The 10,385-nt window shown below is 39.8% G+C and overlaps 1 protein-coding gene across 1 annotated transcript in view; it reads left to right on the forward strand.

Moving 5' to 3' along the window:
* Positions 1-10,385, forward strand: part of MUC20 (mucin 20, cell surface associated) — a 58,556-nt gene that overhangs the window by 13,654 nt on the left and 34,517 nt on the right. The gene's annotated exons all lie outside the window — the stretch shown is intronic.

The following is a 10,385-nucleotide window of genomic DNA, read 5'->3' on the forward strand; positions in this document are numbered from 1 at the left end:
GCCTCCTGCTTTGGTTTTCTTTTTCAAGATTGCTTTGGCTATTCGGGGTCTTTTATGGTTCCATACAAATTTTAGGATTATTTGTTTTAGCTCTGTGAAGAATGCTGGTGTTACTTTGATAGAGATTGCATTGAATATGTAGATTGCTTTGGGTAGTATTGAGATTTTAACAATATTTTTTCTTCCTATCCAGGAGCATGGAATCTTTTCCCATTTTTTTGTGTCTTCTTCAATTTCTTTCATAAGCTTTCTATAGTTTTGAGTGTACAGATTTTTCACCTCTTTGGTTAGATTTATTCCTAGGTATTTTATGGTTTTTTGTGCAACTGTAAATGGGATCGATTCCTTGATTTCTCTTTCTGTCGCTTCATTGTTGGTGTATAGGAATGCAACCGATTTCTGTGCATTGATTTTATATCCTGCAACTTTGCTGAACTCATGAATCAGCTCTAGCAGTTTTTTGGTGGAATCTTTTGGGTTTTCCATATAGAGTATCATGTCATCTGTGAAGAGTGAAAGTTTGACCTCCTCCTGGCCAATTTGGATGCCTTTTATTTCTTTGTGTTTTCTGATTGCAGAGGCTAAGATTTCTAATACTATGTTGAATAACAGCGGAGAGAGTGAACATCCCTGTCTTGTTCCTGACCTTAGCTGGAAAGCTCTCAGTTTTTCCCCATTGAGGATGATATTAGCATTGGGTCATTCATATATGGCTTTTATGATCTCGAGGTATGATCCTTCTATTCTTACTTTCTTGAGGGTTTTTATCAAGAAAGGATGCTGTATTTTGTCAAATGCTTTCTCTGCATCTATTGAGAGGATCATATAGTTCTTGTCCTTTCTTTTATTGATGTGACGAATCACGTTAATTGTTCTGTGGATATTGAACCAGCCCTGCATCCCAGGTATAAATCCCACTTGGTCGTGGTGAATAATTTTTTTAATGTATTGTTGGATCCAGTTGGCTAATATCTTTTTTTGAGGATTTTTGAATCCATGTTCATCAGGGAAATTGGTCTATAGTTCTCCTTTTTAGTGGGGTCTCTGTCTGGTTTTGGAATCAAGGTAATGCTGGCTTCATAGAAAGAGTTTGGAAGTTTTCTTTCCATTTCTATTTTTTGGAACAGTTTCAAGAGAATAGGTGTTAATTCTTCCTTAAATGTTTGGTAGAATTCCCCTGGAAAGCCATCTGGCCCTGGACTCTTGTTATTTGGCAGATTTTTGATTACTAATTCGATTTCCTTACTGGTTATGGGTCTGTTCAAATTTTCTATTTCTTCCTGTTTTAGTTTTGGTAGTGTATATGTTTCTAGGAACTTGTCCATTTCTTCCAGATTACCCATTTTATTGGCATACAATTGCTCATAATATTCTCTTATTATTGTTTTTATTTCTGTTGTGTTGGTTGTGATCTCTCCTCTTTCATTCTTGATTTTATTTATTTGGGTCATTTCCTTTTTCTTCTTGATCAAATTGGCTAGTGGTTTATCAATTTTGTTAATTCTTTCAAAGAACCAGCTTCTGGTTTCATTGATCTGTTCTACTGTTTTTTTTTTTTGTTTGTTTTTTGGTTTTTTTTGTTTCGATAGCATTAATTTCTGCTCTAATCTTTATTATTTCCTGTCTTCTGCTGGTTTTGGGTTTTATTTGCTGTTCTTTTTCCAGCTCCTTAAGGCGTAAGGTTAGGTTGTGTATCTGAGATCTTTCTCCTTCTTTAGGAAAGCCTGGATTGCTATATACTTTCCTCTTATGACTGCCTTTGTTGTGTCCCAGAGGTTATGGGTTGTGGTGTTATCATTTTCATTGACTTCCATATACTTTTTAGTTTCCTCTTTAACTGCTTGGTTAGCCCATTCATTCTTTAGTAGGATGTTCTTCAGTCTCCAAGTATTTGTTACCTTTCCAAATTTTTTCTTGTGGTTGATTTCGAGTTTCATAGCGTTGTGCTCTGAAAATATGCACGGTATAATCTCGATCTCTTTGTACTTACTTAGGGCTCCCAGTATGTGGTCTATACTGGAGAACATTCCATGTGCACTGGAGAAGAATGTATATTCTGCTGCTTTAGAATGAAATGTTTTGAATATATCTGTTAAGTCCATCTGGTCCAGTGTGTCATTCCAAGCCATTGTTTCCTTGTTGATTTTTTGATTAGATGATCTGTCCATTGCTGTGAGTGGGGTGTTGAAGTCTCCTACTATTATGGTATTACTTTCAATGAGTTGCTTTATGTTTGTGATTAATTGATTTATATATTTGGGTGCTCTCACATTTGGCGCATAAATGTTTATAATTGTTAGGTCTTCTTGGTGGATAGACCCCTTGATTATGATATAATGCCCTTTTGCATCTCTTGATACAGTCTTTATTTTAAAGTCTAGATTGTCTGATATAAATATGGCTACACCAGCTTTCTTTTGTTGACCATTAGCATGATAGATGGTTCTCCATCCCCTTATTTTCAATCTGAAGGTGTCTTTAGGTCTAAAGTGGGTCTCTTGTAAACAGCATATAGATGAATCTTTTTTTCTTATCCATTCTGTTACCCTATGTCCTTTGATTGGAGCATTGAGTCCATTGACATTTAAAGTGAGTACTGAAAGAATGAATTTATTGCCATTTTGATGCTTGTAGAGTTGTAGTTTCTGGTGGTGTTCTCTGGTCCTTTCTAATCTTTGTTGCTTTTCATATATATATATATATATATATTTTTTTTTTCCATCTTTTCTCCCCTCAGAGAGTCCCCCTTAAAATTTCTTGAAGGGCTGGTTTAGTGGTCAGAAACTCCTTTAGTTTTTGTCTGGGAAACTTTTAATCTCTCCTTCTATTTTGAATGACAGCCTTGCTGGATAAAGAATTCTTGGCTGCATATTTTTCTGATTCAGCACATTTAATATATCCTGCCACTCCTTTCTGGGCTGCCAAGTTTCTGTGGATAGGTCTGCTGCAAACCTGATCTGTCTTCCCTTGTAAGTTAAGGACTTTTTTTTCCATTGCTTCTTTCATGATTCTCTCCTTGCCTGAGTATTTTGTGAATTTGACTATGACATGCTTGTTGATGGTCGGTTTTTGTTGAACCTAATGGGGGTTCTCTGTCCTTCCTGGATTTTGATGTCTGTGTCTTTACCCAGGTTAGGAAAGTTTTTGGCTATGATTTGCTCACATAACCCTTCTACCCCTATTTCTCTCTCTTCTGGGACCCCTATGATTCTGATGTTGTTCCTTTTTAATGGATCACTGATTTCTCTAATTCTTAAATCGTGCTCTTTTGCCTTAATCTCCCTCTTTTTTTTCCTGCTTCATTATTCTCTATAAGTTTGTCCTCTATATCGCTGATTCTCTGTTCTGCCTTGTCCATCCTTGCTGCCACTGCATCCATCCGTGATTGCAGCTCAGTTATAGCATTTTTAATTTCATTCTATTTTTTACTTCTTTTATCTCTGCAGAGAGGGATTCTAATCTATTTTTGACTCCAGCTAGTATTATTATTATCGTGATTCTAAATTCTGGTTCAGACATCTTGCTTATATCTGTGTTGGTTAAATCCCTGCCTGTCGTTTCTTTGTGCTCTTTCTTTTGGGGTGAATTCCTTCGTTTTGTAATTTTGAAGGAAGAAAAGGAATTAATGAGGAAAAATTAAAATTAAAAAAAATTAAAATTAAAAAAATATGAAAATTAAACACACACACACACACACACACACACAAATCTAATAAACGATGCTAGATCCTATGTGTGTTTTGGTCTGGGTGTTGAAAGTGGTTTGACAGATTAGGGAAAAAAAAGAGGGGGGGAGAAAAAAAAGGAAATCATTTGAGAATTTTAAAAAATGAATACACTGAAGTAGACTAAAATGAGATGATGAGAGTAAGATAGAATTTGAAAAAATTTACAGAAAAGCAAAAAATATAGTAAAAAAAATTAGAGAAAAATATTTTTAATAGAAATTGAAAGTAAAAATGAAGTTTTTCACTTTCTGCATTCAAGAAAAAGAAAAGAAAAAAAGAGAAAAAAGAAAAAGAAAATAAAAATAAGGAAATCATTTGAAAATGTGAAAAGGTGAATACACTGAAGTAGACTAAAATAGAATGATGGAAGTAAGATAGAATTTGAAAAAATTTACACAAAAGTAAAAAATATAGTAGAAAATTTAAATAAAAAATTTTTAATAAAAATTGAAAATAAAAGTGAATTTTTTTCTCTTTCTGTATTCAAGAAAAAGAATAGTGCAAAAGAGAAAAAAAGAAAGAAAATTGAATAGATGGACCTGCTAACAGATTGAAATAGGACTGAAATTACTTCATTTTCCCTTAGAAGTCAGACTATATAGTGCTTTATAGTCCATAAACTAAGTAGGCGGTGAGACTACACGGTGTAGTGTTCTTGAAGAGCCAGGTTGGCCCAGTTGGGCGGGGCTCAGTGTAATAGCTCTGCTCTCCACTAGATGGCGCTGCTAGCCTACTGGGGTGGATTGTTGCAGTGCTCATAGGTGCGTACGCGCATGCACGGGAGTGGCGAAAATGGCGTCACTCAGCTATCAGTCTCTAGTATGGAAACTCTGTTCTCTCTGATCAGCAATCTCGCACCCGTCCTCTGTCTTCAGCTTTTGTCCACTACCCGCTTCTTTACTGTCCGTGACCAAGCCCCAGGCAGTACCTCTCTCCCGAGTTTTGTCTCAAATGAGGCTGTTTTCCCCAGCCCCTTAATTCTGAAGGACTGCGGCTTCGACCCGTTCCGCCCCTCTGCGGGAAGGTCTCCCCAGGCAACGGCCGAACGCCGGCTGCACCCAGGAAAGTTCGCCAAACCGTGCTGCTGCTGAAGCCCAGAGACTGCGGCCAGGTGCTAGCCGCCCCAGAAAAAGTTTGCGAGCTAGCGTAGCAGCAGCCTTTCAGGGATTATGGAAAATCACAACACACATCTGGCACGAGCCTTCACATCTAACGACCTTGTTCCAGCACCAGCAAATGTGGCCGTTTTCTGGGGTCTGCTGGGACCATGTGGCTTCAACAGTCTCTACCAAATGTCCTTCCAGCAGTGGAACCGTTTTTCCCCATGTGGCTGAGAACCTCCCGGACCCCACTCTGTTCCTGGGGATTCACCCTTCCCACCAGAGCACTGCCAGGTATCGAGCTGCGGAGTTGCAGCCTTTGCGCTACCCTTGTTTACAGTCTTAATGGAATTTAAACCCTCTCCTTTCTCCTTTCTCCCTTTTTAGTTTAGTCCCTGTGGCTGTTTCCAATTTTCCACTTTCTCTCCAGCTGCTTTTGGGGAGGGGTGCTTTTCCCATATTCTCCCCCACCCCAGTCTCCGTCCTCTCTCCGCCTGCAAAGGCTGCTCCCTGCCCGCCTCCGGCTTCTCTCTCCCCAAGTTCACCTCTCCGGACCACATACCTGCTGAATTCTGTGGTTCAGGTTGTGCAGATTGTTATGTTAATCCTCCAATCAGTTTTCTAGGTGTGTAGGATGGTTTAGTGTTGGTCTGGCTGTGTTTCATGGACGCGAGACACACAAAAAACTTCCATGCTGTTCCGTCATCTTGGCTCCTCTCTACACCAAATTCTTAGTTTTTCTTTTCTTGCTTTGCACTTATTTTTTTTTAATGTTTATTTATACTTGCGAGAGAGAGAGAGACAGAGAGAGAGAGAGACTGAGCACAAGGGGCAGAGAGAGGCACACAGAGTCTGAAGTAGGTTCCAGGCTCTGAGCTGTCAGCACAGAGCCCGACATGGGGCTTGAACTCACAAACTGTGAGATCATGACCTGAGCTGAAGGTGGATACTTAACCAACTGAGCCACCTAAGCACCCGTGGAGTTATTTGAATTGGGGATACCTGATAAAGTGGATAATTTCATCTTAACTATCCACATATAAGGACATACATGTACATGCAGTGCTGATTACTGTTATTGGAAATCAAAAATTTTGCAAAATATAGGCTATACCAATTAGAAGCATTTGGGAGTTAAAGTGTGTAATTGTGCTTGTGTGCGTGTGTGTGTGTGTGCGCGCGCACATGAGAGAGAGAATTACTGGTATTGACCAGAACTAGCAGAAGTAATGTTACCAACCAGAAAGAACCAGAAAGCCTGGAGAAAATTCTCCAGTTATTTAAGACTCAAAGGTGTGTGTATATGAGGTGAAAAGGCCACATATTTCATGAAGACAAAGGTAGGTGTGTACCTAAACAAGATAGCCTGTTTGAAGTCATCTGTGGCTCAGCACAAATTCAGAAAGCAAAATCAGAAGGCCATGGTGAGAACATGAGGTGGGACTCTTCTGACGAGAGACTTCAGCTGAAGCTCCTGCCACAGCCAGTCCTTCCTTCAACCTCTGTTAAGGGGGACTGGCCACCAGTTAGTGGAAAGCAGTGAATGGTAACTGATCCCATGGGTGTGCCCCAAATTCAAATCAGTGGGCATCATTTTTTGGTAAATATTTACACTGGTATATTATGCCTGTTATCTATTATTTGCCATCCTGGTCTCTTTTTTTTTTTTTTTTTTTTTGCTGTAATGTTTTATTTGTTTTTGAGAGAGAGAGAGAGCAGGGAAGGGGCAAAGAGAGAGGGAGACACAGAATCTGAAGCAGGCTCCAGGCTCCAAGCTGTCAGCACAGAGCCTGACAAGGGCTCGAACCCACGAACTGTGAGATCATGACCTGAGTCAAAGTTGGTCACTTAACCAACTAAGCCACCTAGGTGCCCCTGTGCTGGTCTTTAGATGCTGCCTGCCTTAAGCCCATGAGGAGTTTCTGGAAGGCTCCTTTGAGAGCAGGGAAGGATGGGCAAGGGGATCTGTGTGTCTGGCTATAAGCCCTTTAAGGTTGCCCAGTGCCCACTGAGGGTGTTCCAGTGCCTGCCGCCCACTGGGAATGGGGGTGGAGGCTTCCTCCCCTCTGCCAAACTAACGTATGCCTGGAACCCTGAAGAAGGGCCCTTCAGTTCTTTATTCCAGGTGCATGAGTGACAGAATCTAAATCACAGATCTGGAGAGTGGGCTGATGAAAATTTGCAGTTGTGTCCTTGATCTGAATGGCACCACTTACCAAGAATTCTTTTTTCTTTTTAATTTTGAATTGTTATTTTTAAGATTTTATTTTTAAATAGTATCTATACCCAGCATGGGGCTCAAACTCACAACCCCGAGATCAAGAGTCACAAGTTCTTCTGACAGAGCCAGTCAGATGCCCCAAGAGACCTTTCCTTCCCACACAGACACCTCCTTCTTTTTTCATGACAACCTTTCTCTACATCCCCAGTGCCTCAGCCATTTTGGCCAGGTTGCAGGTAAAATATAGGACACCCAGTTACATAAGAATTTCAGATAAGCAATGAATGCTTTTTAAAACATGTGTGTCCCAAACATTTCATGGGACATCTTATACTAAAAAACGTATTTGTGGTTTTTCTGAAACTCAAATTTAACTGGGCTTCCTGTACTTTCATTCTCTGAATCTGACAACCTTACTTTGAATGCCTCCTCTTCAACCAGTGTCCCCACCTCCTCTTTTTTCCCAGTCTGCGGGTTTCCTTCTCTGTAGCAAGCCCTGGAGCTTCTCTTAGGCCTTGGATATCTCCACAACCTTTGGCAGGATTGTCTGCAACACTTATTCTGTCCTCCAGCCCCCACCCGTCCGCTGTTGCCCAGTGAGAGCAGAAGAAGTTTAATGTCTGAGGATGGGATGAGGGGAGGAAGGACTTTGGGTTTGAGTGGGTTTGCCCCCCATTTGCCACCTTGCTTTTGTTCTTTCAGGTTTCCTCTTCCCCTGCTTGATGACACACAGTATCTGTAACAACCACGTCTTGCACAGTGTGGGTCAATCCCTTGCCAAGAGTCCTGACTGGGTTTAGGATGAGATGTAATTTTTGGACCTTATGCTCAAAGCAAGCATACCCTCTCTGATCTTGGGTCACATTATAAAGTCTTCATCATATAACTTAGTTTTTGGGTTGGAATGGTCAGGGCAAGGGCCATCTCATCAGTCCACCATGTTTGTGTTACCCCTCTCCCTCCCTCCTTGTTTTACATCCCTTTCTTTCTAATTGCTGGGCACCACCCCCAGCCCACCCTGTCTCCCTGTAGTGACATATGTGCTTAATTCTTTTTGTTTAAATTTGTACAATTGCTTAAATTAATAAACTCAATTTTTTGACATAGTTTTATGTTCATAGCAAACTGAACTAAAAGTACAAAGTTTCCATATATCCCTTTTCCCCCAGCACACTTACAACCTCCCCTACTATTAACATCCCCCACCAGAGAGCATTGTTACAATCAATGAACTTACACTGAAATGTCATTATCGTCCGGAGTCCACAGTTTACATTAGGGTTCATCCTTTTTTTAAAACTGAAGTATAATTGGCATACAATATGATATTATTTTCAAGCATACAAGTTTGGGATTTGACATTTTTACATACTATGAAATGATCACCATAATAAGTCTAATAACAGACTTAATACAATATTATTGTCTATATTTCCTGTGCTGTACATTACATTCCCATGAGTTATTTATTTATTTATTTATTTTTTATTTTTTATTTTTTTTAATATTAAATTTATTGTCAAATTGGTTTCCATACAACACCCAGTGCTCATCCCAAAAGGTGCCCTCCTCAATACCCATCACCCACCCTGCCCTCCCTCCCACCCCCCATCAACCCTCAGTTTGTTCTCAGTTTTTAACAGTCTCTTATGCTTTGGCTCTCTCCCACTCTAACCTCTTTTTCTTTTTTTTTTCCTTCCCCTCCCCCATGGGTTTCTGTTACGTTTCTCAGGATCCACATAAGAGTGAAACCATATGGTATGTCTTTCTCTGTATGGCTTATTTCACTTAGCATAATACTCTCCAGTTCCATCCACGTTGCTACAAAGGGCCATATTTCATTCTTTCTCATTGCCACGTAGTATTCCATTGTGTATATAAACCACCATTTCTTTATCCATTCATCAGTTGATGGACATTTAGGCTCTTTTCATAATTTGGCTATTGTTGAGAGTGCTGCTATAAACATTGGGGTACAAGTGCCCCTATGCATCAGTACTCCTGTATCCCTTGGAAAAATTCCTAGCAGTGCTATTGCTGTGTCATAGGACACAGGTCTATTGCTGTGTCATAGGACATAGGTCTATTTTTAATTTTCTGAGGAACCTCCACACGAGTTATTTATTTTATAACTGGAAGTTTCTACCTCTTGATCCTCTTCACCCATTTTGCCCACCCTTCAGAGCCCCTCTCCTCTGGTGTGTGATTTTTGGCTATAGGGTTTTTAAAATCAAGCTGAGGAAGTTCCCCTCTATTTCCAGCTTGCCAAGAATTTTGGTGTTTGAGTTTGTCAAATGTTTTTTTCTACAACTATTGGTATAATCACACGATTTTTTTTTCTTCTGTTGATGTGATAGATTACACCAATTGATTTTTTAAAAATGTTTATTTATTTATTTTGAGAGACAGTAAGAGAGGGCTCAAGCAGAGGAGGGGCAGAGAGAGAGGGAGAGAGAGAATCTCAAGCAGTGTCTATGCCATCAGCACAGAGCCTGACATGGGGCTCAATCTCATGAACCATGATTTCACGATCTGAGCCAAAATCGAGTTGGATGCTTAACCACTGAACCACCCAAGTACCCCTTAATTGATTTTTGAATATTGAATCAGCCTTGCACACCTGGAATAAATCCCACTTGGTCATGGCATATAATTCTTTTTATTCACTGTTGGATTTTATTTGTTAATGTTTTGTTGAAGTTTTTTACATCTATGTTCATGAGAGATATTGCTGTATAGTTTTTTTTTTTCTATGATTTTTTTCTGGGTTTGGTATTAAGGTAATGCTGGCTTCATAGAATGACTTAGGAAGTATTCCCTCCACTTCAATCTTTTGAAAGAGATTATAGAGAACTGGTAGAATTTCTTCCTGAAATGTTTGGTAGAATTCACCAGTGAATCTATTTAGCTATATGCTTAATTCTTGATAAATTAATGCTAGGATTAAATAAGTTTTTTGTTTTTTTTTTAAGTAGGCTCTATGCCCAATGTGGGGCTTGAACTCACAGCCCCAAGACCAAGAGTCTTATGCTCTACTGACTGAGCCATACAGGCACCCCAAATAAAAGTGGTTTCATAAGGAGCTTTGATTACACTTTGGGGTGCTTGAGGATAAAGCCACAACTTTGTACATATGGGAGAGGCCTTGCCTACTGGGAGTAGTCATTCTCTGTGAAAAGCAGACAGTGCGGAGTCTCTGTTCAGATCAAAGATCATGTTTCTCCTGAACTTCCTGCAACACCACTTCCTTACCAACAAAGGTGAGCCTGAGCACCAGGTTTGTGTCATGTGACCTCCTTTCCTACCCTTTGGCCACACTAGTTTGGACCACTGATG

Source organism: Panthera uncia, chromosome C2 (genome assembly GCF_023721935.1).
Source record: "Panthera uncia isolate 11264 chromosome C2, Puncia_PCG_1.0, whole genome shotgun sequence".
Taxonomy (NCBI): domain Eukaryota; kingdom Metazoa; phylum Chordata; class Mammalia; order Carnivora; family Felidae; genus Panthera; species Panthera uncia.